This window comes from Bombina bombina, chromosome 6 (assembly GCF_027579735.1).
Source record: "Bombina bombina isolate aBomBom1 chromosome 6, aBomBom1.pri, whole genome shotgun sequence".
Classification (NCBI taxonomy): domain Eukaryota; kingdom Metazoa; phylum Chordata; class Amphibia; order Anura; family Bombinatoridae; genus Bombina; species Bombina bombina.
This window is the reverse complement of record NC_069504.1, coordinates 572,937,388-572,960,172: the sequence shown is the minus strand read 5'-3', so window position 1 is coordinate 572,960,172 and position 22,785 is coordinate 572,937,388.

Below are 22,785 nucleotides of genomic sequence, written 5' to 3'. Positions count from 1 at the left end.
CATACGCTAAAGATATAGCAGGTCTAAGAAGATTACCTGAACATAAGTAAGCTTTCCTTAGAAAGGATTCAATCTTCCTATCTAAAGGATCCTTAAAGGAAGTACTATCTGCCGTAGGAATAGTAGTACGTTTAGCAAGAGTAGAGACAGCCCCATCAACTTTAGGGATTTTGTCCCAAAATTCTAATCTGTCAGATGGCACAGGATATAATTGCTTAAAATGTTTAGAAGGAGTAAATGAATTACCCAAATTATTCCATTCCCTGGAGATTACTTCAGAAATAGCATCAGGGACAGGAAAAACTTCTGGAATAACTACAGGAGATTTAAAAACCTTATTTAAACGTTTAGATTTAGTATCAGGAGGACCAGAATCCTCTATTTCTAATGCAATTAAGACTTCTTTAAGCAAAGAACAAATAAATTCCATTTTGAATAAATATGAAGATTTATCAGCATCAACCTCTGAGACAGAATCCTCTGAACCAGAGGAACCATTATCAGAATCAGAATGATGATGTTCATTAAAAAATTCATCTGAAAAATTAGAAGTTTTAAAAGAAATTTTACGTTTACTAGAAGGAGGAATAACAGACATAGCCTTCTTAATGGATTTAGAAACAAAATCTCTTATGTTAACAGGAACACTCTGAGTATTAGATGTTGACGGAACAGCAACAGGTAATGTAACATTACTAAAGGAAATATTATCTGCATTAACAAGTTTGTCATGACATTCATTACAAACAACAGCTGGAGGAACAGATACCACAAGTTTACAGCAGATACACTTAACTTTGGTAGATCCAGCACCAGGCAGCATTTTTCCAGAAGTATCTTCTGACTCAGTGTCAATATGGGACATCTTGCAATATGTAATAGAAAAAACAACATATAAAGCAAAATTGATCAAATTCCTTAAATGACAGTTTCAGGAATGGGAAAAAATGCCAGTGAACAAGCTTCTAGCAACCAGAAGCAATAAATAATGAGACTTAAATAATGTGGAGACAATAGTGACGCCCATATTTTTTAGCGCCAAAAAAGACGCCCACATTATTTGGCGCCTAAATGCTTTTGGAGCCAAAAATGACGCCACATCCGGAACGCCGACACTTTTGTCGGAAAAAAACGTAAAAAATGACGCAACTTCCGGCGACACGTATGACGCCGGAAACAGAAAAAAAAATTTGCGCCAAAAAAGTCAGCGCCAAGAATGACGCAATAAAATGAAGCATTTTCAGCCCCCGCGAGCCTAACAGCCCACAGGGAAAAAAGTCAAATTTTAAGGTAAGAAAAAAAATGATTGATTTATTCATATGCATTATCCCAAATATGAAACTGACTGTCTGAAATAAGGAACGTTGAACATCCTGAGTCAAGGCAAATAAATGTTTGAATACATATATTTAGAACTTTATATAAAAGTGCCCAACCATAGCTTAGAGTGTCACAGAAAATAAGACTTACTTACCCCAGGACACTCATCTACATGTAGTAGAAAGCCAAACCAGTACTGAAACAAGAATCAGTAGAGGTAATGGTATATATAAGAGTATATCGTCGATCTGAAAAGGGAGGTAAGAGATGAATCTCTACGACCGATAACAGAGAACCTATGAAATAGACCCCGTAGAAGGAGATCATTGAATTCAAATAGGCAATACTCTCCTCACATCCCTCTGACATTCACTGCACGCTGAGAGGAAAACCGGGCTCCAACCTGCTGCGGAGCGCATATCAACGTAGAATCTAGCACAAACTTACTTCACCACCTCCATAGGAGGCAAAGTTTGTAAAACTGATTTGTGGGTGTGGTGAGGGGTGTATTTATAGGCATTTTGAGGTTTGGGAAACTTTGCCCCTCCTGGTAGGAATGTATATCCCATACGTCACTAGCTCATGGACTCTTGCTAATTACATGAAAGAAAACAAATATGCAGCAGTACATTTATGATTTGACAATGCTGTAGAAATTCTATATTTAAAACCATGCAGAAATGTTTCCTCCTCAATACACAAATGGTAGGTGCCCTTTTGGCAGATATGTTTTTTTTATTTATATAAATATATTACATTCGTGATTACTGCCCCTTTATGCAAGGACTTTCCAAATGCCAGGAGGCATTTCTTCTAAGATTTTTGCATCTGCATAAAATATTACAGGTTAACTTAACACTGTTCAGTTTACACTACAGCAGACTTTATTTTGAAATCCATACAAACATGCCTAAACCCTGCATTAAACCAGATCTAATAGTATGAGACCGAGTACTACAGCTTATAGTTCCACCAATACCATATAGAGTACAGCATTTTCAAAATTCATAAGGTACAGCTAACAGATGGGAACATTTGTACACCAGATTTGAAGTGGTGCTCTTGGTTGGGGAAAATGGGGGAACAAAGATCCCAAACATATGTCAACCTTTCAAAAGTACTTTTCTTCATCTACCCATTCCGACAGATCATTAATGTATAATTTTGAATTCACAGAAGTATTTTTGTTTGCACATTTACAAATATGATTCTTTAAAAAGCGATCTCTTATTTTTTGCGATTTTTATCATGTATATCACACAATATTGATTTAGAGGATGGCAATGTGCAAAAATGTTACCTCCTGTGAGTGTTTCTGTGGGTGTCTGTGTTTATGTATTTGTGAGTGTTTATGTATTTTTTTCTTGTGGGTCTATCTGTGAGGGTGTGTGCATATGTCTGTGTGTTTTGTGTGGGTGTCTCTGTGAGGGTGTGGGTGTCTGTTTTTGTGCATATTCTGTGGATGTCTCTTGTGAGGATGTGTGTGTCTTTCTTTATGCATTTTCTGTGGATGTCTCTGTGAAGGTGTGTGCATATGTCTGTTTTCTGTGGGTGTCTCTGTGAGGGTGTGTGCAGTTTATGTGGGTGTCTCTGTGTGTATGTCTTTGTGTGTTTTCTGTGGGTGTATCCGTGAGGGTGTGTGCATATGTCTGTGTGTTTTCTGTGGGTGTCTCTGTGAGGGTGTGTGCAGTTTATGTGGGTGTCTCTGTGAAGGTGTGTGCATATGTCTGTGTTTTCTGTGGGTGTCTCTGAGGGTGTGTGTGTGTATATGTGTATCTCTATGTGCATTTTTTGCGGGTGTCTATGTGAGGATGTGTGTGTATATGTCTGTGTGTTTTCTGTGGATGTCTCAGTGAGGGCGTGTGTGTATGTATGTTGTTGTGTGTTTTCTGTGGGTGTCTCTCTGTGTGTGTATGTCTTTGTGTGTTTTCTGTGGATGTCTCTGTGAGGGCGTGTGTGTATGTATGTCTTTGTGTGTTTTCTGTGGGTGTCTCTCTGTGTGTGTATGTCTGTGTGTTTTCTGTGGATGTCTCTGTGAGGGCGTGTGTGTATGTATGTCTTTGTGTGTTTTCTGTGGGTGTCTGTGAGTGTTTATGTCTTTGTGTGTTTTCTGAGGCTGTCTGTGAGTGTGTATGTCTTTGTGTGTTTTCTGAGGCTGTCTGTGAGTGTGTATGTCTTTGTGTGTTTTCTGAGGCTGTCTCTGTAGGTGTTTCCTTGGTTTATGTACAAGTTTGTGTTTAAGTTTGTGTGTGTGTGTGTGTGTGTGTCCATCCATTGTCTGTTCCTTTTTAGGACATTTTGATCTTACTACTGATTATTCACATCTTTCTACAGACTTTGAGACTAATGAGACCTTTCCGGAAGTCACTAATCCACCACTTAACCTTTAAATTATTGTTTAGGCAGTTTAGGCTCCTTTCTTTCAGCCACTGCATGCTGTTGACATCATATAGTTGGCATCATACTTGATATAAAGGATAATCTGAACTCCATATTTTGTCTTGTAAATTTCCTTTTTTGACTAAACTGTATTCTACCTCATTAATGTCTGGTCAATGTAAACAAGTGCTGAGTGTCTATGTGGGTGTCTGTGTCTGAGTGTGTTTGTGTGTTTCTTTGCATGTCTGCTGAATCCTTATGTGTGAGTTTCAGTGTATGAGTGTGTCTGTGTGTTACTGTATTTGTGTGTTACAACCTTTACAACATTTCCAAGTTTGATTAAACTTAAGAATAAAGTGCATATACATTTTAGTCACTTTGTCAAAAATTGCACAAGTCAAAGTGTGTGTGTGTGGGGGGGGGGGGGGGTGTCTGATCAATGTTAAGTAAGGGGCCCAAACATTTCTAGTGGCGGCCCTGTGTGTGTTAGCATTTTATTATTGCACTATTGCTCGCATATAACTATGTGCTTAACCAATTCTAAAGGGTTAACAGATGGCTTGAGTAAGCTCCAAAGCAGTAATGCACTACAGGGAGCTAGCTTGTGAGCAAATGGCAAGAGGCAGATGTATGTGGCCAGAGAAACACCAATCGCAAACTAGCTCCCAGGAAGTACGCCAAAGCTTGCTATGCCTATATAGATATGCAAAGATAACTAAGTACATTTGATAATAGAAGTGAATTAAACAGTATTTAAAATGACATGCTCTATCTGAATCATGAAAGTTTCATTTTGACTCTATTGTCTCTTTTGAGTACGGTGAAAGTTACTATAGCATGCAACACAGTGATTCTTTACCTCAGAGTTTATTTAAATCTGTCACTTATTATCCACAGCAAGGGCAACCAGGAACATGGATTCCACCAGGCATTTCAAAGGATATATCCAGAGATGCTCTTGATTTACAAACTTGTAAACATAATGACAATATTAAATTATATTAAAAGGGACACAAAACACTTTGGCCTAGATTTGGAGTTTGGCGGTAGAAGGGCTGTTAACGCTCCGCGGGTTTTTTTCTGGCCGCACCATAAATTTAACTCTGGTATCGAGAGTTCAAACAAATGCTGCGTTAGGCTCCAAAAAAGGAGCGTAGAGCATTTGTGCCGCAAATGCAACTCTCGATACCAGAGTTGCTTACGGACGCGGCCGGCCTCAAAAACGTGCTCGTGCACGATTCCCCCATAGGAAACAATGGGGCTGTTTGAGCTGAAAAAAAAACCTAACACCTGCAAAAAAGCAGCGTTCAGCTCCTAACGCAGCACCATTGTTTCCTATGGGGAAACACTTCCTACGTCTGCACCTAACACTCTAACATGTACCCCGAGTCTAAACACCCCTAAACTTACACTTATTAACCCCTATTCTGCCGCCCCCGCTATCGCTGACCCCTGCATATTTTTTTTAACCCCTAATCTGCCGCTCCGTAAACCGCCGCAACCTACGTTATCCCTATGTACCCCTAATCTGCTGCCCTAACATCGCCGACCCCTATATTATATTTATTAACCCCTAATCTGCCCCCCTCAACGTCGCCGACACCTGCCTACACTTATTAACCCCTAATCTGCCGTGCGGACCTGAGCGCTACTATAATAAAGTTATTAACCCCTAATCCGCCTCACTAACCCTATAATAAATACTATTAACCCCTAATCTGCCCTCCCTAACATCGCCGACACCTACCTTCAATTATTAACCCCTAATCTGCCGACCGGAGCTCACCGCTATTCTAATAAATGGATTAACCCCTAAAGCTAAGTCTAACCCTAACACTAACACCCCCCTAACTTAAATATAATTTACATCTAACGAAATAAATTAACTCTTATTAAATAAATGATTCCTATTTAAAGCTAAATACTTACCTGTAAAATAAATCCTAATATAGCTACAATATAAATTATAATTATATTATAGCTATTTTAGGATTAATATTTATTTTACAGGCAACTTTGTAATTATTTTAACCAGGTACAATAGCTATTAAATAGTTAAGAACTATTTAATAGTTACCTAGTTAAAATAATAACAAATTTACCTGTAAAATAAATCCTAACCTAAGATATAATTAAACCTAACACTACCCTATCAATACAATAATTAAATAAACTACCTACAATTACCTACAATTAACCTAACACTACACTATCAATAAATTAATTAAACACAATTCCTACAAATAAATACAATTAAATAAACTAGCTAAAGTACAAAAAATAAAAAAGAACTAAGTTACAAAAAATAAAAAAATATTTACAAACATAAGAAAAATATTACAACAATTTTAAACTAATTACACCTACTCTAAGCCCCCTAATAAAATATCAAAGACCCCCAAAATAAAAAATTCCCTACCCTATTCTAAATTAAAAAAGTTACAAGCTCTTTTACCTTACCAGCCCTGAACAGGGCCCTTTGCGGGGCATGCCCCAAGAATTTCAGCTCTTTTGCCTGTAAAAGAATAAATACAATACCCCCCCCCCCAACATTACAACCCACCACCCACATACCCCTAATCTAACCCAAACCCCCCTTAAATAAACCTAACACTAAGCCCCTGAAGATCTTCCTACCTTGTCTTCACCATCCAGGTTCACCGATCCGTCCTGAAGAGCTCCTCCGATGTCCTGATCCAAGCCCAAGCGGGGGGCTGAAGAGGTCCATGATCCGGTCAAAGTCTTCATCCAAGCGGGGCAGAAGAGGATCTTCCATCCGATTGAAGTCATCATCCAGGCGGCATCTTCTATGGTCTTCCATCCGGAGCGAAGCGGCAGGATCCTGAAGACCTCCAGCGCGGAACATCCATCCGGCCCGACGACTGAACGACGAATGACTGTTCCTTTAAGGGACGTCATCCAAGATGGCGTCCCTCGAATTCCGATTGGCTGATAGGATTCTATCAGCCAATCGGAATTAAGGTAGGAATTTTCTGATTGGCTGATGGAATCAGCCAATCAGAATCAAGTTCAATCCGATTGGCTGATCCAATCAGCCAATCAGATTGAGCTCGCATTCTATTGGCTGTTCCGATCAGGGCCCTGTTCAGGGCTGGTAAGGTAAAAGAGCTTGTAACTTTTTTAATTTAGAATAGGGTAGGGAATTTTTTATTTTGGGGGTCTTTGTTATTTTATTAGGGGGCTTAGAGTAGGTGTAATTAGTTTAAAATTGTTGTAATATTTTTCTTATGTTTGTAAATATTTTTTTATTTTTTGTAACTTAGTTCTTTTTTATTTTTTGTACTTTAGCTAGTTTATTTAATTGTATTTATTTGTAGGAATTGTGTTTAATTAATTTATTGATAGTGTAGTGTTAGGTTAATTGTAGGTAATTGTAGGTAGTTTATTTAATTATTGTATTGATAGGGTAGTGTTAGGTTTAATTATATCTTAGGTTAGGATTTATTTTACAGGTAAATTTGTTATTATTTTTACTAGGTAACTATTAAATAGTTCTTAACTATTTAATAGCTATTGTACCTGGTTAAAATAATTACAAAGTTGCCTGTAAAATAAATATTAATCCTAAAATAGCTATAATATAATTATAATTTATATTGTAGCTATATTAGGATTTATTTTACAGGTAAGTATTTAGCTTTAAATAGGAATCATTTATTTAATAAGAGTTAATTTATTTCGTTAGATGTAAATTATATTTAAGTTAGGGGGGTGTTAGTGTTAGGGTTAGACTTAGCTTTAGGGGTTAATCCATTTATTAGAATAGCGGTGAGCTCCGGTCGGCAGATTAGGGGTTAATAATTGAAGGTAGGTGTCGGCGATGTTAGGGAGGGCAGATTAGGGTGTTAATACTATTTATTATAGGGTTAGTGAGGCGGGTTAGTGGTTAATAACTTTATTATAGTATCGCTCAGGTCCGCTCGGCAGATTAGGGGTTAATAAGTGTAGGCAGGTGTCGGCGACGTTGAGGGGGGCAGATTAGGGGTTAATAAATATAATATAGGGGTCGGCGGTGTTAGGGGCAGCAGATTAGGGGTACATAAGTATAACGTAGGTGGCGGTCGGCAGATTAGGGGTTAAAAATTTTTAATCGAGTGGCGGCGATGTGGGGGGAGCTCGGTTTAGGGGTACATAGGTAGTTTATGGGTGTTAGTGTACTTTAGGGTACAGTAGTTAAGAGCTTTATGAACCGGCGTTAGCCAGAAAGCTCTTAACTCCTGCTATTTTCAGGCGGCTGGAGTTTTGTCGTTAGAGCTCTAACGCTCACTTCAGAAACGACTCTAAATACCGGCGTTAGAAAGATCCCATTGAAAAGATAGGATACGCAAATGGCGTAGGGGGATCTGCGGTATGGAAAAGTCGCGGCTGAAAAGTGAGCGTTAGACCCTTTAATCACTGACTCCAAATACCAGCGGGCGGCCAAAACCAGCGTTAGGAGCCTCTAACGCTGGTTTTGACGGCTACCGCCGAACTCCAAATCTAGGCCTTTGTAATTACAAGACATTTCTGCTGTGTTGCTATAGAATAGCATGTCAGCCAAGTATTAACATTTTAAAAACAAAATGACTTCCTTTTTACTGCAATTAGTTTTCAAAAGACAAACTCTACCCACCTTTTGCCTTGTTTAGAGGAGCCAATCTGGTATTTAGACCAAAAGACAAGGTTAGCCACACTCAAAGTTTGTATAAAATGCATTGTTTTGCAGATGTTATCTAATATGGTCAATTAGAAAATGAATATGTTGCAGAGTTAGCATCGGATAGTAAGCAGGGTGCATTTCAATTACTCAATTTTCAGAGCTAAATTACATGAAGAGGGGTCAAAATAAATAATTAAAATACATTGCAAAGTTATTTTATTACTCATAACTGAACATTTTATTTAAAAATGTCAGGGGCTTTAATGTCCCTTAAACATATTTATTTTGCAATGTAGTCCATAATTACTTGATATATACATATTAATTGTTGATATACACACCCTCATACCTTAATGGTAATTAAAAGTCAAGACATCATGCAGAAGAAAGATTAACGCCTATGCTGGCACTGTTTACATCCTAGAAATTCGATTTTGTTATTCATGACACTCTCTATATTACTTGGCCTTGTCTTCTACCATAAAATGCATGGTTTAAATAATTTAATTTTCACATAGAAAAGTAATCTTTTAATACATTTCTTACAAGGAACCAATTTAATAATAATTTATTTGCTGAAGCAAAACACTTGTTTGAAGGCTTCACTTGTTTTTACTTTCATATTTAATGCAATCTCTGTTAATATGACAATTATTACCGTGCTTTTTGTATAAATGTGTGAATATTATAATTTTTATACACACGCTAGTTCTTATGAATTATATAAATATTTATCTTTTAAAACTCTAAAGGGATAGTGTGACACATGGATTGGCACAGGAATACAGTGTGATTAAAGTAGGAAAAGAGTGGTGCTTTCAAGTATTAACAACATATGTCTAAAAGGTTTTATTTTTATTTTATTAATATCCACCAGTGTATTAAACTTTGGAAATATTTAACAGTTGGGGTTGTTCCATATTGAATGGTGTTAATTGTGTGTAAGGCGTCAATTGCTTTGTAAGCAGTGCATATTTCTAATTTGGGGTTTGCATATTTGTAGTTTGACTGTTTCTACTTTTTAGAAATTGGTAAATTGCCATAGTCTCTTAGTGCGGAATTACTCTTGTTTTTATTCACTACATTCCAAATTAACATTTTATTTATAGAGCAAGGCTCGTGAACATGACAGAAATGCTATTAAACATAACAAAAATAATTATAGCTAAAGAAAAACATACTTCAATTTAGCAATGTTTGAGGAAACCCTCCCTCCTTGTGAGTGGAACCTAGAGAAGTGTGGATTTGAGGTTCATAGGAAGGGGAGGGTTATAAAAGGGGACTGCAGGTGGAAGTAGGTCAGTCTTTTCAATTTGGTTCCTGAAACTCCATCACACCCAGATGTTTTTGGCATTGTTTTGGAGGTTTTGAAGTGTGCTTTCCTTCATGGGGTAAGGGAATAGTAAGTGTTAGACTCTTAAACCATGGGGTCTCTAAGAGCATAATTCGGTATGATTGTATGGCAAGAGATTACAGCAGTCTGAAATAGCCTGTAATTGGTGGAGGGTAAATATGTGGTTTGAGCTGTTTAAAATTTTGTAATAGTAACATAGTAGATGTGGTTGAAAGAAGACAGAAGTCAAGTTTAACCTATAGAGAGACAAACTTTTTTACACTAAAGAAGCTGACTATTGAACTTATTTAAACAATTAAAAAACCGACCCGTTTAACACGAGGAATCCCTGAATTCTGTTTTTAGCGAGAAAATAGCTATTTTTAAATTTATCTAAGGTATTGGCAGTTACTACCTCCTTAGGTAAGATGTTCCACAATTTGTTTGCTCTTTCTGTGAAAAAATATTTATGTTGCTTTAGATTACATCTCTTTTGCTCTAGCCTTAAATTGTGACTTCATATCACAAACAATTGCCTTGAAATGAACAGTTCTTCCGCCACTTCTGTATATGAATATATTTATATAAAGTAATCAAATCACCTCTCAAGTGCCTTTTTTTCAAGAGTAAACAGTCCCAATTTAGCTAACCTCTCTTTGTAGCTTAAATCTTTTATTCCCCTTTTTAGTTTTGTGGCCCTTCTCTGAACTTTTTCTAATTCTGCAATATATTTTTTGAGATTGGTCTCCAGAACTGCACTCCATACTCAAGGTAAGGTCTTACCAGGGATGTATACAGTGATGAAATTATGCTTTCTTCCCTTGCATCTATATAGCCATAGAAACTGGTGTCTTGCATTGCACATTCCTTTTTAGCTTGTTATCTATATGCACACCTAAATCATTTTCCTCTGTTTTGCTAAGTGCGGTCCCATTTAAATAATAAATAGAGTGAATTTTTTTTTCTAAAATGTAGAACCTTACATTTACCAATATTCAATCTAATTTGCTATTTACCAGCCCATTCCTCCAATTTTTGTAAATCTACTTTCAAATCAATTAAATACTGCACTGAGCTAATCACCTTACACAGCTTTGTATTATCTTCAAAAATAGAGATGTTTCCATTTAGCCCTTCCGCCAAGTCATTTAAAAAAATATAAAAAACAACAACAAAAAGGTACCATTATTAATTACTGGGGGACCCCACTAATTACTTTTGTCCAATCTGAGTATGATCCATTTACTACAACTCATTGCTCCCTGTCTTTTCTCCAGTTATTTGTCCATGATCCAACATTTGCAGCTATTCTGAGTCCTTCATTTTGTACAATAATCTCTCATGTGGCACTGTATCAAAAGTCTTAGCAAAATCTAAGTAAATCAAATCAACAGAATCACCTTTATCTATATTTTTGCTTACCTCCTCATATAATATAATTAGATTTGTTTGACATGATCTATTACTCATGATGATTTGAACTTAATCAATCTTGTTTTCCCAAATACACTCTTAAATATAATGCCTTATAATCCCTTCAAGTACAGTATTGTCCCTTCTACGGATGTAAGGCTTATTGGTCTATAGCTTCCTGGATCAACCCTGCTTCCTTTTTAAAAAACATCACACGATATCAGCTTTACACCAGTCCTGGGGTACTATGCCTGAGGATAAGCATCTTGAAAAATTAAAAGCAGAGGTTTTGCTATGACAGTGCTATGTTCCCTTAGAACCATTGGGTGTAGTCCATCTGGACTTGGAGCTTTATTTATCTTCATATTATCCAGTTTTTTTACAGATGTTATCTAGACACAACCCAGTTATTTGTATGTGCTTATATCTTCTAGCTTGTTTCAATGTCTCTCTCATTGGTTCCTCTCATGTATACTGAAGAAAATAAATGGTTTAGAATGTCAGCTTCTCCTTGGCCAGTGTTAATCATGCCATCCTTCTCACATTTTAATTTACCTATATTTTCCTAATTACAATTTTTGCCGTTTATATACTTAAAAAACCTTTTCGGGTTTATCCTTTGCAATAACTAAATTATTAATTTTGGCTAATCCGATTGCTTTTTGGATGCTTTGTTAAATTTCTTATATATTTGGAATGATGAGTCCGTACTATTTTCTTTAAAAAATTTAAATGCACTAAGTTTTTGACTAATAACAAGAAACAACTAATAGAGAGGATCAGCGCACTGTCATCCAAGGAATCAAATACAAGTAATTATATATAGTACATAATCGCCAATTTATAAGCAGCAAAATATGGCAGTAGAATTGAGAGAGTTGTTATTTAAAAGACTTCTAATTGGAAATGCCCAAGGATATCAGAATTATTTATCAGTTTACAATTTTATACCTTATAGCACTATACTTCTCTTAGATTGCGAAAAGAAAAAAAAGAAATGTATATCTACGAGATTAGGAAGCTAAGATATATTTTCCAATGTGTTATATGAGGTAAGAGTAAAGAAGGGGTATTCAGCGGGCGAGAGCCCCTTGTTAATAGGGGGTCAAAGGAGGGGTAGGAGCTGTGAATGCATTGTAGAGAAGATACACTTGGGAGTGCACTGTAGGCTTAATCGATGAGTTGAACCAAGTACTTCGGGTATCAATGTAAAGTCAGTAGGAGGGGCTTATATAACTATCAGTTAATATAGTCAATAGGAAATATATTTGTATAACCAAGTATTTAAAGGATTAAGGAGGCTAATGGCGCAAGGGGGAGAGGTGTCAGGAGGAAAAGGGGAGAAGGGGAACTCCACCAGGGGTGAAAGTGTACAGTATTCTATAGGAGGGGAGAAGGGTGCAGTAGACATTAACCTTCAGATTAGAGCTTGTTAACCCGAATATATGACCGTTAGAACTAGAGCTGGACCACTAGGGTCAGTATCCATTCTATACATAACAAGTGTACAAACAAGAAAACATTACACACACATGAACCTTGCACATAAGGATAACATAAGTGGGTGTGTAACAATATAGTGGTAAAAATAAAACCTGTGATAGTAGTGCAACCTGTGTTAGCTAATCTTCCATATTTTGGATTTAAACTTTATACCAAGATGAGGTTAGGGACAGTGAGGTAGTTGATATATCTTTGATGTGTGTAAATTCTTTGTCATAATTGCAATCAGTGTCGTTAAGTAGTAAGGCCTAAGGGTGCAATATGGGAGCATGATCAGGAATTTTAATAGAGCTAGACTAATAGAACATTTCCTGAATTAATGGTGGGTGAGGGAGGCCAGTAGGGCAGTAATTAGGGCTATGTTAGGTATGAAGTCTAGTTAACGACAAACTCTAAGCGTAGTTGCCATATTATAATAAATATCCAGGAATAAGCGGTGAGTCATCTGAGTGGGTGTTGTAGTAGGCTAAAATGTAAAGTATAGGTGAGTCATCTGAGTATCTTACAATAAAAGAGAGTTCCCTCATACTAAAATCATATACTTTATCTGTGGTGGGGGAGACAGGAGGGTAGTATATCACCTGTAAGACTGAGACAACACCACGTACCATTAACTATGATGAGCAGGGTATTTTACCCAGTATTTATAATTCTGTCAGTGTTATACTATAGTTGTAAACATCAACTTTCAGATTGGGACTTGCCAACAGGCCTATGCAATGGTTAGAGCTAAAACACAGGAATCAGTAACAAATCTATACAGGGTAGGTACTCACATGAGAAAACATTATGTACACACAAGACCTGCACAGAGCGAAAACATACGGCTAGATTACGAGTTGTGCGTTAGGGTAAAAAAGCAGCATTAACAGGTCCTAACGCTGCTTTTTTATGCCCGTTGGTATTACGAGTTTTGCAGGTTTAGGGTCACCGCACACTTCTTTGGCCTTACCGCAAAACGACTTACGTAAACTTTGTAAAGTCTTTTTTCTATGGGACTTCCATAGCGCCGGTATTACGAGTCTGTCCTGGGAGGCCAAAAAGTGAGCGGTACACCCTACCCCGTCAAGATCCCTAACGCATTTAAAAGTCAGTAGCTATGAGTTTTATGGTACAAAGCCGTAGCATAAAACTCATAACTAAAGTGCTAAAAAGTACACTAACACCCATAAACTACCTATTAACCCCTAAACCGAGGCCCTCCCACATTGCAAATACTAAAATATTTATTAACCCCTAATTTGCTGCCCCCAATGTCACCGCCACCTACCTACACTTATTAACCCCTAATCTGCCGCCCCCAACGTCGCCGCCACTATAATAAACATATTAACCCCTAAACTGCCGCACTCCCACCTCACAAACATTAGTTAAATATTATTAACCCCTAATCTGCCAGCCCTAACATCGCCGCCACCTGCCTACATTTATTAACCCCTAATCTGCTGCCCCCACTATATTAAAGTTATTTACCCCTAAACCTAAGTCTAAGCCTAAACCTAACACCCCCTAACTTAAATATAATTTAAATAAATCTAAATAAATATTACTATCATTAACTAAATAAGTCATATTTAAAACTAAATACTTACCTGTAAAATAAACCCTAAGATAGCTACAATATAACTAATAGTTACATTGTAGCTAGTTTAGGATTTATTTTTATTTTACAGGCAAGTTTGTATTTATTTTAACTAGGTAGAATAGTTATTAGTTATTAACTATTTAATAACTACCTAGTTAAAATAAAGACAAATTTACCTGTAAAATAAAACCTAACCTAAGTTACACTAACACCTAACACTACACTATAATTAAATAAATTAACTAAATTAAATACAATTACCTACATTAAATTCAATTAGCCAAAGTACAAAACACCCCCCCCCGCTAAATTACAGAAAATAATAAACAAATTACAGAAATTTAAACTAATTACACCTAATCTAATAGCCCTATTAAAATAAAAAAGCCCCCCCAAAATAAAAAAAAACCCTAGCCTAAACTAAACTACCAACAGCCCTTAAAAGGGCCTTTTGCGGGCCATTGCCCCAAAGTAATCAGCTCTTTTACCTGTAAAAAAAAATACAAACAACCCCCAACAGTAAAACCCACCACCCACACAACCAACCACCCAAATAAAATACTAGCTAAAAAACCTAAGCTCAACATTGCCGCCCAAACCCTAATCTAAAAAATAAAACCCACCCAATACACCCTTAAAAAAACCTAACACTAACCCCCTGAAGATCGACTTACCGGGAGACGTCTTTATCCAAGCCGGGTGAAGTGGTCCTCCAGACGGGCAGAAGTTTTCATCCAAACCGACGAAGTGGTCCACCAGACGGGCAGAAGTCTTCATCCAGATGACATCTTCTATCTTCATCCATCCGGCACGGAGCAGGTCCATCTTCAAGACATCTGACGCGGAGCATCCTCTTCAGCCGACGACCAAAACAGAATGAAGGTAACTTTAAGTGATGTCATCCAAGATGGCGTCCCTTAGATTCCGATTGGCTGATAGAATTTTATCAGCCAATCGGAATTAAGGTAGAAAAAATCCTATTGGCTGATGCAATAAGCCAATAGGATTGAAGTTCAATCCTATTGGCTGATCCAATCAGCCAATAGGTTTGAGCTCGCATTCTATTGGCTGATTGGAACATGGACCCGCTCTGCTCCGGATGGATGAAGATAGAAGATGCCGTCTGGATGAAGACTTCTGCCCGTCTGGAGGACCACTTCGCCCGGCTTGGATGAAGACTTCTGCCCGTCTGGAGGACCACTTCGCCCGGCTTGGATGAAGACGTCTCCCGGTAAGTCGATCTTCAGGGGGTTAGTGTTAGTTTTTTTAAAGGGTGTATTGGGTGGGTTTAATTTTTTAGATTAGGGTTTGGGCGGCAAAAGAGCTAACTGCCCTTTTAAGGGCAATGCCCATCCAAATGCCCTTTTCAGGGCAATCGGGAGCTTAGGTTTTTTTAGCTAGTATTTTATTTGGGGGTTGGTTGTCTGGGTGGTGTTTACTGTTGGGGGGTTGTTTGTATTTTTTTTTACAGGTAAAAGAGCTGATTACTTTGGGGCAATGCCCCGCAAAAGGCCCTTTTAAGGGCTATTGGTAGTTTAGTTTAGGCTAGGTTTTTTTTATTTTGGGGGGCTTTTTTATTTTAATAGGGCTATTAGATTAGGTGTAATTAGTTTAAATTTCTGTAATTTGTTTATTATTTTCTGTAATTTAGCAGGGTGTTTTTTTGTACTTTGGCTAATTTAATTTAATGTAGGTAATTGTATTTAATTTAGTTAATTTATTTAATTATAGTGTAGTGTTAGGTGTTAGTATAACTTAGGTTAGGTTTTATTTTACAGGTAAATTTGTCTTTATTTTAACTAGGTAGTTATTAAATAGTTAATAACTATTTAATAACTATTCTACCTAGTTAAAATAAATACAAACTGGTATTGGAGTGCGGTAATGAGCAAAATTTTGCTCAACGCTCACTTCTTGTCTTTTAATGACGGGTTTCTGAAAACTCGTAATACCAGAGCTGCAGGTAAGTGAGCGGTGAGACAAAACTGCTCGTTAGCACCGCATAGAATCTAACACAAAACTCGTAACCTGGGCTATAGTTAGGAGTATAAAACAATGGTGGTGAAAATAAGATCTGTGATAGAAATGCAACCTATATTAGCTAATCTGCTGCACATGGGATTATAACTCCACTATGAGGTGAAGTAAGGGACAATGAGACAATTTGAGCGTCTCTGACGTGTGTAAGATTTATGCCACAGCAACAGCCAGTGTCATTAATCAGTGGGGACTGAGGGTGCAAAACATAAGTGAGGTCAAGTGTTCTGATAAGGTCAAATATTCAAATAGGGCCCAACTAAGAGGTCGCATCCTGAACTAGTGGTAGGAAAGGAGGCAAGTAATATAGCAACTGGGACTATGTGAGATATGAGGTCTAGTCTATAAAGAATACTGAGCGTAGCTGCAATATTATAGGAGATTTATAATAATAGTCTATGGGGTGCGGGGGTGGGTGTGTTGTAATAAAGCAATATGTAAAATATATGTGGGCTGTCAACACCTCTTACAATAAAGGGAATTTCTCTAAAACTAGATTTATATACCTTGTCTGTAGTAGGATAAACAGGTGGTTAGTATACCAACAAAACAATTAAACTGAGACAACTTTATGAACCATTAACTACATTAAGCAGGCTATATTACCCAGCGTCCATAGTTCTGTCAGTATTATGTCATACCATCAGAAGTACTCAGGAGACCACCCCTCGGGATGTGGGAAGCAAAATACTGTCCGGATGAAGGTGTGCAATTGTAAGGAGGGACTTATGTCCTCTGGGCTACAATTCCATCAAGATGCAAAGTCAGGGGTCTGCGGAAGCTGATGGGATCTCTTTTCTTTTGGACTGGTAGGAGAACTTTTGTGGAAGTGGGCGCCATTCTGGAGCTGCAACTTTAAGCTTCTCTGTATTTTCAGTATTATCTTTAGGTCAGTTTGAAGGGTGAAGCAGTCCCATAGAAAGTAGGAGCTTGATCTCTTGATCTGGTGTGGAGATAGAATAAGATCGATCATCTAGTTGAAAGTATAGCCTGACCCATCTATATTTAATGTTGTTTTTGCATAAGCATTGGGTAACCTGCTGGAAAGATCGTCTCTTATGTAAGGACAGGTCTGGGTAAATTTGAATAGTTTGATAAGGCTCCTTTAGGTTTTTGTTCTGAAACGATGCTCGAAGTATCCTTTCTTTAAACGTATAATAATGCAATCTAATGATTACATCTCTAGGAGATGCTGTAGATGAGTTTATCTGCCTAAGTGCCCGATGAGCTCTGTCCATAAGGGCCTCTTGGTCTTGTATGGGTCCTAGGAGCTCTCTGAATAGGTCCATCAGGTATCTAGTGAGATCAGGTTTTCCAACATCCTCTGGGATGCCATGGATCCTAATGTTATTCCGGCAAGACCGGTCTTCCAGGTCCGCCATTTTGGATTCCAAGTCCGAAATCATCTCAGTGAGAGACTGGGTATAGGCAAGGAAGTTAAAGTGGTCTAGGTGAAGGTCTTCTTGTTTCCTCTCAAGGATTTCTATTCTTTCTCCGAGTGAGGAAATATCTCTTAAGTTCTGACACCGACAACTTTAAGGGATGAGTGGTGAGAGTCCATTTTGTCTGACAACTCCTTAATGGAGTCTAGTATAGAGGAATTCACATTGGCAGGCCTCTCTGCTGAATGACCCGCAGCTCTACAGGACCCTTTAGTGGAGATTATCGATTCCCTAGAGTCATCATCAGACATGTCTTGTTCATAAATAATTTTGCTGGTAAAGTGATCTGATAGGGTTCTTTTCGGGATTTCAACGTGTTTCTGTTTCTTCTTTTGAGAGTGTGACATGTTGGAAATAGTGGGATCAACGTGACTACTGGTGCTTTCTAAGTGAATAGAGTAGGTAATCTCCTGTGGTAAGTGGCAAGTGGAGAGAGTGGATCCGGTTCCCCCAAATCTACAAAGTTAGCACACCATAATATTCTAGGGGGGTGTTTCTGGGATAAGGTAGCCAAAAAGAAGTGCGTCTCTTGGGATATAACTTGTTTGGGGATGCGTAGTCGTCTCAGAAAATCTCTCTCTCATGGGGAGGGTGCTCTCACTGAGCAGATATGGAAAAGGGAGCTTGGGATATGACCCGTAGGCAAGAAGGGCTGACAGGAAAGGGAGGAGAGAGGGTAGAAAATGCGGGTGATAAAGCACCTTGCTCAGCTGGATAATTAATTATGAATTTGAGGTAGGGCCCCAGTGTCAGTTTCTAATATATGCAGGTGAAAAGGGTACTTCAGCTTGTGTATATAGAATATGTACCTCCAGGTATGTAGAAAGTGTGATCCAGATGTGGAGACTTTAGGCCATGTACGGTAGGTATTAGGCCTCTTCTGTTCTCTGAGCCTTGATAAGTGACTTTTTAATAACATTGAGGGAGTATTAGGGTGCTGGGTGCTCCTGTGTAAGATCTTCTAGCTAAGGTAATAGGAACCTCAAGAGGCAACCTAAAAAGTCTCACAAACACTACTGTGAACCAAGGGAGAGCCCTATAAATGTGCAGTAGGGCTAAGAAAATATGGCAGTCTGCTGAATAGTGGTGTGTTACAAAATGAGTGGAGTGTGCAGGCTTACCATCAAGGGGCTTCCTGTGTTTGGCCTCTACTGCAGCGGGAGTGTGTGTGATGTTTAGGCTGATGTGCTGCCCGTCAGCCCTAGTAAGTTAAGGATCTCCCTGCTGCAATCTGGAGGTTGATTATGCCTGTATCCAGTGGCGCGTGTGAAGCGTGGAGGTAGGGAGGTCTTCCCCTAAACCGGCCTCTGGTGGAGTGTAACGGCCGTGTGGTGATACTCCCGGGTTATCACAGTTAGCACTAGCAGCTCTCATTCAGCCACCTTGAGGTCCTCTGGGATCTGCCTCTGAGCGGATCTATTTCGTGTCAGCAGGCTCTTGCACAAAGTTAACTCTTTGTCTCTCTAACTGGCTGTCAGGGTGCCAGGAATCAGACAGACGAAAAGTGCAAAAATAATCACACCTTTATTAATAGCAAAAAATAATAAAAAGTCCACAAGTCAAATAACAAGCCAGGAGTCAAAACCAGAGCTGGCAGTCAGGAGCCAAAGCGAATAGTCAGACGAGCCGGAATCAGGAACAAGGAAAAAAGCAGAGTCAGGAACAAGCCAGGGATCAGGAACCAGGAAGGACGTCAGGCAGCCAGGTAATACACAGGAACTCTCACAAACAGGTCTGAGACAACGTAAAGGCAAAGCATACTGAACAGAGGCCCTTTTAATAATAAGTGATGACATCACAATTCTGAGACTGCATCCTGTCTCACATGGATGATGCACACCAGTATGGCCATGAAAGGAAGTGCAGGAAATGAGCAGTATCCCCCAAAATGCACCATAGTCAGGAAAAGAGGTGAGTAAAATGGCTGCCAGCAGCACATGGCAAACACAACAGGGAAAAAACCCTGACACTGGCGCAGAACGGGAGCCGGAGGAGGCCCAGAAGTTAGCTGCTTGTTATATCTAGGGGAGTTACAACACTTTTTCCTCCATTTCTTTTTGATCCCTTGCAGCTAAAAGCACCCTGGGGTTAGGGAGAGTTGAAAGGCGGGTGACAGTTATGATAGTACCCCAAAAATTGTAATTTGTAGGACTTGGTTCATGGAGCTCACTAAAGGTGCGTTTGCCCTGTAGCATAGCAAGCTCCGCCCCCTTTATTTTACTTTTATAACCATGTAGTATGTGTAAATATGTATATTAATTTAAAAAAGTTTTAAAATGTTCTCCATTTATCCTCTGTGTTTTTGTTTGAGAATAGTTTATCCCAATTTATGCTATTTAACGATTTCCTTAAATCATTGAATTTTGCTTTCTTAAAATTAAAAATGTTGGCTGAACCCATGTAACTGCTTATGGAAAGTAATTTCAAATGTGACCATGTTATGATTCCTGTAACCCAAATGTTCTTGGACTTCTATGATTGATATTATATCTGTATCATTTGATAGCACTAAATACAGTATAACTTTATTTCTAGTGATCTTTTAATGTATTTAAAAATGTATCCCCCTTAGTTGTATTGCTAGATTCATTGGTCCAGTGTAGTTAAAGTCTCCCATAATTACAACACTGGTATTATTAGAAACCTTTCCTATTTCCAGGGTAACAAAGCTGAGTAATAGAGAAGTCAATGTTGACTACCTCTTGGTAGGGGGCGCTATTTGGTCAAATACAAGAGGTATAAATTGAACTAAAACAATGATATATTCAAAAATACATATGTAATATACAACCTAAAAAAGTAAAATGTATAGTTATATGAGAAATACTAATACCAAAATGTTAACATACGGCTAGATTACGAGTTTTGCGTTACGAGTCTTGTAGGTATAGCTGTACTGCACACTTTTTTGGCCATCACGCAACGTAACTACCGCACTTTTTAAAAAGTCCTTTTTCAATTTATTAATCCCTAATCTGCTGCCTCCAATGTCGCCGCCACTATACTAAAGTTATTAACCCCTAAACCTAACCCTAAGTCTAACCCTATCCCCCACTAACTTTAACATAATTACCATAATTACAAATAAAAATTACAATTAATACCTAAATTATTCCTATTTAAAAGTAATCAAATACTTACATGTAAAATAAAACGTAAGCTAGCTACAATATAACTAATAGTTATATTGTATCTAGCTTATGTTTTATTTTTATTTCACAGGTAAGTTTGTATTTATTTTAACTAGGTAGACTAGTTAGTAAATAGTAATTAACTATTTAATAGCTACCTAGTCAAAATAAATACAAATTAACCTGTAAAATAAAACCTAACCTGTCTTACACTAAAACCTAACATTACACTAAAACTAAATAAATTAAATTAACAAAATTGTCGGGGGAGGCAGATTAGGGGTTAATAAGTGTAGGTAGGTTGCGGCGACATTGGGTGACGGCAGATTAGGGGTTAATAAGTAATGTAGGTGGTAGCGATGTCGGGGGCGGCAGATTAGGGGTTAATAAGTGAAATGTAGGTGGCGGCGATGTCGGGGGTGGCAGATTAGGGGTGTTTAGACTCAGGGTTTATGTTAGAGTGAGAGGTGTAAACATACATTTTCTTTCCCCATATGAATCAATGGGGCTGCGTTACAGAGTTTTACACTCCATTATTGCAGGTGTTAGGCTTTTTTTTAGCCGGCTCTCTCCATTGATGTCTGTGGGGAAATCGAGCATGAGCACGTAAAACCAGCTCAAAGCAGCGCTGGTATTTGTGTGCGGTATAGAGCTCAACGCTGCCATATTGCCCGCTAACGCAGGTTTTTTGCAAACCTGTAATAGCAGCGCTATTAAAGGTGAGCGGTGGATATAACTTACAAGTTGTGTTAATTTGGATACATCTAAAAACTCTTATAAACCACAAGTTGACTTGGATCATTAATATATATAGGATCAATGAAATATACATTTCCAACAATGGGTTAAGCTGCTGAGAACTCCCTCTAGAGGGGGAGGATTCCCAAGTGTCAATTTGTTAATGAGTTAATTTGTTTGTATTATCATTGGTAAAGCTTGTATGTATATTTAAAGGCTATTCCCAGCTTAGATTGTATGCCTGATGAAACAGAGTTTTGAAGCGCTGAGAAACGCGTTGCAATTTGTAAGGAGGGCTGCTAGCATTCCCTACCTTATGGTTCCATTATTTTATTCATATCTTGATTTTTAATACATTTTCTTTTAATAATTTTCTTTTTTTTGGAACCTTCTCTTACTTGCCTACCAATTACCTACTACTCCCTTAGGGAGTTTCTGGCTGCACTAACTGCAGCACCTCTACAGCATATTTTTTCACTTTTAAGTCACTTGGTCCCCAGTGCCCCAGGGTTCCTGTGTTCCAGTGTTACTGCCAACGATTTGTTCAGTGAGCTGGGTTGCTGTCAAATATCCTGCCTGTGTCTGATAGCACTGTCTGAGTGCTCTTCACAAATGTGAGTACCCTGATTAGGGTTTTTATACTGATACCACCTTGTAATATTACTGGTACACACAGGCGCCCTATCTGTCTCCTTTTCCCTAGATCTGATGCTACTATGTTCCTGTATTCAGACTGATCAGTGAGCTGGGTTGTTGTCAAATATCCAGCCTGTGCCTAATAGCAATGTCTGAGTGCTCATCACAAATGTGAGTACCCTGACTAGGGTTTATTGACTGTGATTATTGTGTTCCATTATCGGTTTTCTTCAATCTTCCAGATATCTTTCCTATTTCCATTAGCAATTGAGTTTCCTACATGCCACCAATGTTGGGGGGATTGTAGTACGCAGCTAATAATTATTATTTGGGATTTCACCCCACTCTTTATTTATTTACAGTGTTTCTACATTATCACCTTTATCACTATAAACCTTCTCTCTTATTGTAGGTTTAAGGTGAGGTTTAATATACATGCAAATTCCTCCGCCCCTTATATTACTCCTATCCAACCTAAATAATGTATAAACCTCTAAATTAACTGCACAGTCATGTGAATCATCCCACCAGGTTTCAGTTCTGCTGATAATATGAAATTCCTCTTCTGCTGCTAAAAGCTTCAGCTTCCCCATTTAACTTGCCATGCT